Raw genomic sequence first — 6,000 nt, forward strand, 5'->3', positions numbered from 1 at the left:
TATATATATATATATATATATATATATATATATACACAAATGTATGTATATATATAAAATCTCCCTAGATCTGAGATATTATTTATGAGCCAGTGATTATGGCATCTGCTCAGCTTTGCCACATGATTGAAAATTCTGTCTCAGTTTTTCCTTCTAGGGAGAGGAACAGAAGTGCTATAAGTCACTTAGTGGTGTTTGGATAATTCCCTGGACCAAAAAAATGTCCTGTGAATTCAACATCACATTAGTTATTCTATGGACTTTGTGTGTTGCTACTCGGTGAACTTTGTGTGGTGCTATGTGTGCATTTATGTCTCTGTGTTTTTACCTATTGTTTCCCTGGATATCTGTTGATCAAATTAAATATTGAAGAAAAATTAATAGCCCTGGTCCTTGATTTTTTTGTTAAAACTTTGAGACATGAAGAATGATCTATATATTCCTTGGGGTGCCAGTTCAACTTCAGAGTTTTTAAATTGCCCAAAGCTGTAATCATAGCAAGTGGTTGAGTATTTCTGTATAATAGACATAACCAGAGAAGTTCAAAAGCATTTAAAAATATTTTTTTCTCTAGCCCCTTCTTCTAACCAATTCTATTTTAGATTCCAGGGTAACTGTCAATTTAATACGAGGCCCTCTTTAAGCAGAAGTATGACTCTCAGGCTCTGGGCCATGAAATGACTGTTCCCTTTATAATAGCTCTCTCTACATAAAGCTCCTGATGATTTGACTTCTCTAATCCCACTCTTCCAACCCAATTGAGAAAAACAGGGCATCTAGGAGACTATCTTAAATGTTGGTCTCCTTAGTAGCAAACCAGGAGAAAGGAATTATGTGAAAGTAGTTTCTCTGCAGAGTGAGTCCAGCTAGCATCTCTGTAGGCAGCGGAACTGCTGAATGACTTAGATTCAGTTCTCATAAGTTTGTGTTCCTGAGCCTTTATCCACTCACATACAACCTTGTAGCTTCTGAATCCAGAGCTTTCCTTGTCTCATTCACCTTCATTTCTTTCTGCTTCCTCTGTCCATGATGCATCTCTGATCCCATGTTGGGCATTGGGTATGAAATTTCCCTGTGTCCCTGGGAGACTCGTGGGTTAAGTACATGGTACCCAGCTGATGGCACTATTTTGGAGATTCTGGAAACGTTAGTAGATGGGACCTAATTGGAGGAGTTGGGTCAGCGGGAGCAGGCCTTTGGGGCGATATCTTGTTCCTCACTTCTTCCTATCTCTTGCTCAGCTTCCTGTCTGCCATGAGGTAAATAGCTGCCTCATCCACAGGATTCTCACCATGGCTCACCAATTGTGCAGCACTGATGGGGCCAAACATCCTAGACTGAAATCACTGTAACCAAGAGCTAACACAAATCTCCCTTAATTTGAGTTGCTTTTCTCAGGTATTTAGTCATAGTGATTTTTTTATTAAAGGAAACTAAATACTGAAAATTGGTATTGGAGAAGTGGGGCCTGCCTAGCCATGTGGTTCCTAAAACTTTGAAATTGATTTGTGGGAGCAATTTGGAAGATTTTGATGAAACAGACTAGCAAAACCCTAGGATGTTATAATCAGAGCTTATGGGAGATCCTAGTGGCAGCTCAGAAGAGCAAACTGTGGAGAGAAATGTGGATGGTTAAAGACTCCTCATAGGGTTTCTCATGGAAACGAGGATGCAATGTGGAATTGGAATTAGAAGCCACTCATGTTACATTCTGGCCAAAAAAAAATTGACATCTTGTGATCCTAAGAATTTGAAAGAGGCTGAATTCAAAAGTAATGGACTAAAATTACTTAAGCACAGGGAATTTCACAACAGTAAAGCATTCAGGGTATGACATGGGTAGCTGGCTTCTTTTAGCCAGGTTTATAGTCAGAACTGGGGGCACAGACAGCTACAGGAATGTGAAAATTGGCCAGAAAGGCGCATATGTCAGGCTAAAGGTACAGAAAATGTGGTTGTTAAAGGTACTAGTGACTCTAAGCTTAGTGTAGAGGTTCACTCCTGTAATCTTTGCTACTTGGAAGGCTGAGCTTGTGAGGACAGTAGTTCAAGGCCAGCCCATTTGGGATCAATACCTGGACAAGGTATCACACAGTTGGGAAGTATGAATAGGAATGTGGTCCAGGCTGGTCTCCTCAAATGAGAGATCCAGTTAAAAAGGTAATGACAGCACAAAGGCCTGGAGGCATGGTTCAAGTGGTAGACTGCCTGACTAGCAAACATATGACGGTGAGTTTAAACCTCAGTATGGGAAGAAAGGAAAAAAAATCTTAGGGTCACTGGAATGAAAGAAAGGCACCTTGAACTTAGACAACAGGAAAGGTACCTCCAGGATATCTCAGGAACTGACGGGCCTACCCATCAACAAGCTGAGTATTATGAACATACTCATTCGGAAGCCTTTCCCTCTTTCCCTCGTGAGGAGAGCATCTTCTCAAGTAGGTCTGGAAGTAGTCACATGGCTCTGCCGAACGGGATCCATGGGTCTCCAGGTAGCAATTTGGGAAGAATGACTGACTCTTTAAAATGCTATTTTTGATATAATTGACTTGTGTGTCATTAAATTTCACCTTGATTCACTTCTAACTCTGAGTTAGAAGTCAAAAGACTCAAGTTTACTTCTGACTTTGCTGTTAGTTGTTCATGTGAATGTAGGCAATTATTATTCCATTCATTCTAGTTATTATTATTAATAATAGAATTATTAATTCTAGATAATAATATGAATTATTATGATAATATCATTATTAATAACTGTTGTCATTGATTTGACCAAGTGCTAGGATTTCCGAGGCGCTGTACATTCATTATGTCATTTCATCCTTACCTCCCCCATAAGGTAGGGCTAGGATTAGTCCTATTTTCAGTGATTAAAATGAGGTTCTGGGCCCAGAGTTATCCAGATGTTGGCTCATGTGTGTAGTCAAGCCCAGTTACTTGGGAAATGGTGACTCACAGTTGTAATCCTAGCTACTCAGGAGGCTGAGATCTGAGGATCATGGTTCGAAGTCAGCCAGGGTAGGATAGTCAGTAAGACTCTTATCTCAATTAACTACCAAAAGGCCAGAAGTGGAGTTGAGGAAAAAAGCTCAGGGACAGCACCCAGGCCCTGAGTTCAGGCCCCACCACTAACAAAAAAAGAAAAAAAAAGAGAAAGGATTGAAGTTCAAGACCAGCTCTATTTTAATAAAAAAAAAGAAGAAAAGAAAAATAAGGAAAAAGTTATCAAGATCCCTTCTCAAAGAACAAGGCAGGTTTGGTGCTCTTGTTATCTGAGCTATGCAGAAGACATGGGTAGGAAAATTATAGTCTAATGGTGGACCAGGCAAAAAGCACAAGACTATCTGAAAAAAATAACTAAGTTAAAAAAGACTGGGTTGCCTGACATTGAAACCCCACAACAACAACAATAGCAACAGCAATAACAACAATATAGTTACAGAGCTAGTGTAGCAGAGTCAGAGCTCAAATCCAAGGCTGTCCCAATCGAAAGCCTATCAGCTAGCCACATTGATTCTCTACTGCTTCAGTGTCTTGAAGTCTCATCCTTTTCAGCTTCCAATAAAAAGCGAGGACTAGGATTCTTTCCAAGTATGGTGTTATTTGAAGCATGTGTAACAGAACACACCACCCTCTGTCACCCTTCACTCGTACTCCATGGAACCTTGGGAGTGATGGCTGATCTCCTTGGCTCCCACCATGACTAGGGCGAGCAGGATGACCTGGGACCACTCTGGTCAGCAGATTGTATCATTAGATTATGATGCTTGGTTCAGACTTGGTCATGTGATTTAATCCAGACCAATAAAGTTCATGATCAGGGTTCAGTTCTGACTTTTGGAGGAATCAAATATTCATTTGCAGAGAAATTGAACCTGGGAAGATTTACACCCAGAGCTGGGAGAAGTCAGCGACATGGCTGCTTATGGAACCTGGGAAGCCAACATTAGGCAGAACAGGGCTGAAGGGGAAAGGACTGAGTCCTAGTGATGCTAGGTTACCCTCTGTGGCCCCTAAAGGCAGACTAAGGCTGGACTTGGAAATCATTGAGCCAATGTGTTTTGTTGTTGTTGTTGTTGTTCTTAAGGGTCTGGTTTTCCATTACTGACCACCAAAAGATAGAAGACATCTCCATGCGATTGTTCTTTGCTGGCACAAACCTACCACACTTTGATTGAACAAGCAATTTCTTCAGAATCAGGCCCAGCCAGAGGGCATGGGGCCTTGACTCATCTCTAATTACTGTAGGAAATATATTATTATAGCCCATGGAAAGGTACCTAATTTATCTTGTGATAAAATATCTGTTAAGTGGCATGAGGAAACTTTATGACTCCCTTCTGCCAGAAGCCTTCCTGATCATTTGCTTGTCTCCAGAAGACGTTAACTGCTAATTGCCAGTGTGCGTTTCGGGAAAGCGATTTGCTGTCTGCGGTGCCCTGAGCCCTCCCTGCCAACTCATTTCTGTCCCCTTCATTTCTTTGTAATTACGTTTGAACTTTGAAGGAAAAAAAGCCTTTAGGTGGAGGCAATACGACTTGATTGAATGACTTATCTCTGTATTTCTATTTAAGTCATTATATTTCATTGAATCGTAGAATTTTAGGGTTTGGAAGAGACCTTTAGAGAGGAGCTTTCCCAACCCCAACTAACTTACTCAACGAGAGAGATGGCAGCCAGACACTGGCACTATCATTTTGTAATCAGAGGCTGTGAAAGGTAGTGAGAATCAAGGTCTCCTGGCACTAAGCCTGGGTGATTTTCACTCTACCACATTGTTTCTCCTGCCTTTGGCAGATACATTATACAACAGTAAACTAGAAGAGCCTAAGACACATGGAAAAGAAATACAAATCTACCAGATGAGAATTAAAAAAAAAGTTTATCTGTAGTGTCCATCTTAGGGCTTGAATTCAGGGCCTGGGTACTGTCCCTGGGCTTTTTTTGTTCAAACCTAATGCTCTACCACTTGAACCACACTTCTGCTTCTGGCTCTTTTGGTGCTCAACTGGAGATAAGAGTCTCACAGACTCTTCTGCCTGGCTTGGCTTTGAACTGTGATTCTCAGATCTCAGCCTCCTGGATAGCTACGATTGTAAGTGTGAGATACTGGTGTTGGGTGAATATTTATCATACTTATCAATCCCCCTCTGTTCTTTTGTCTACTGCCGCTATTCTTTTTTGAGGTTGACCAAAAGGGACACAAATACCTCCTGGGTAGGTAATCTAATCAGGAACCCTATTCAGAAATTAATGTGAAGAATAGAAAAGTCTTAGTTATTTGTCCCCAGAAGGCAAGGAATATGATTGGTAGCCAGAACAGAAGTTTCTTTCTTTCTTTTTTTATTGTCAAGGTGATGCACAGAGGAGTTTCATTTACATAAGTAAGGTAAAAGTACATTTCTTGTCAAGCTTCCCTCATTTTTCTCCTACTTTCCCTCCACTCATCTCTTCTCCCCCCAAGTTGTACAGATCATTTCCAACATCACTGTCGCATTGGATCCCCCCTCATCCTTGGTTTCACCATTCTGTTGTTCCCTTCCCTTCCCTAATTCAAATAAACCTATATGCAATGCCAGGGTACCAAAACCAAAGACAGTAACAACAGGGGATATACCATAGGGGGAAGAACACACAAAAGAAACAAGAAATCACATGTTTTTAGTAAAACAACAACAACATAGAAAAACCTCTTGTATCCAGGTCTTGGAGTTCGGTTCGCTTAGCATTATCTTATATGGTCATGTGTACATAGCTATTGAGCTACTCTGCTTATCTGCTAAAATTATCCTAGACATATACTAATTATGGCAAATAAGGGAAACCATGGGACCTAGGTTTCTTTGGGTTTGTCTTACTTTACTTACTAAAATTTTTTCCAAGTCTTTCCATTTCCTTACAAATGGGGCAATGTCATTCTTTCTGATGGTGCCAAAGAATTCATATATATATATATATATATATATATATATCACAATTTCTTTTTTTTTTTTTTTTTTT

Source organism: Dipodomys ordii, unplaced genomic scaffold (assembly GCF_000151885.1).
Source record: "Dipodomys ordii isolate 6190 unplaced genomic scaffold, Dord_2.0 Scaffold12, whole genome shotgun sequence".
NCBI lineage: Eukaryota > Metazoa > Chordata > Mammalia > Rodentia > Heteromyidae > Dipodomys > Dipodomys ordii.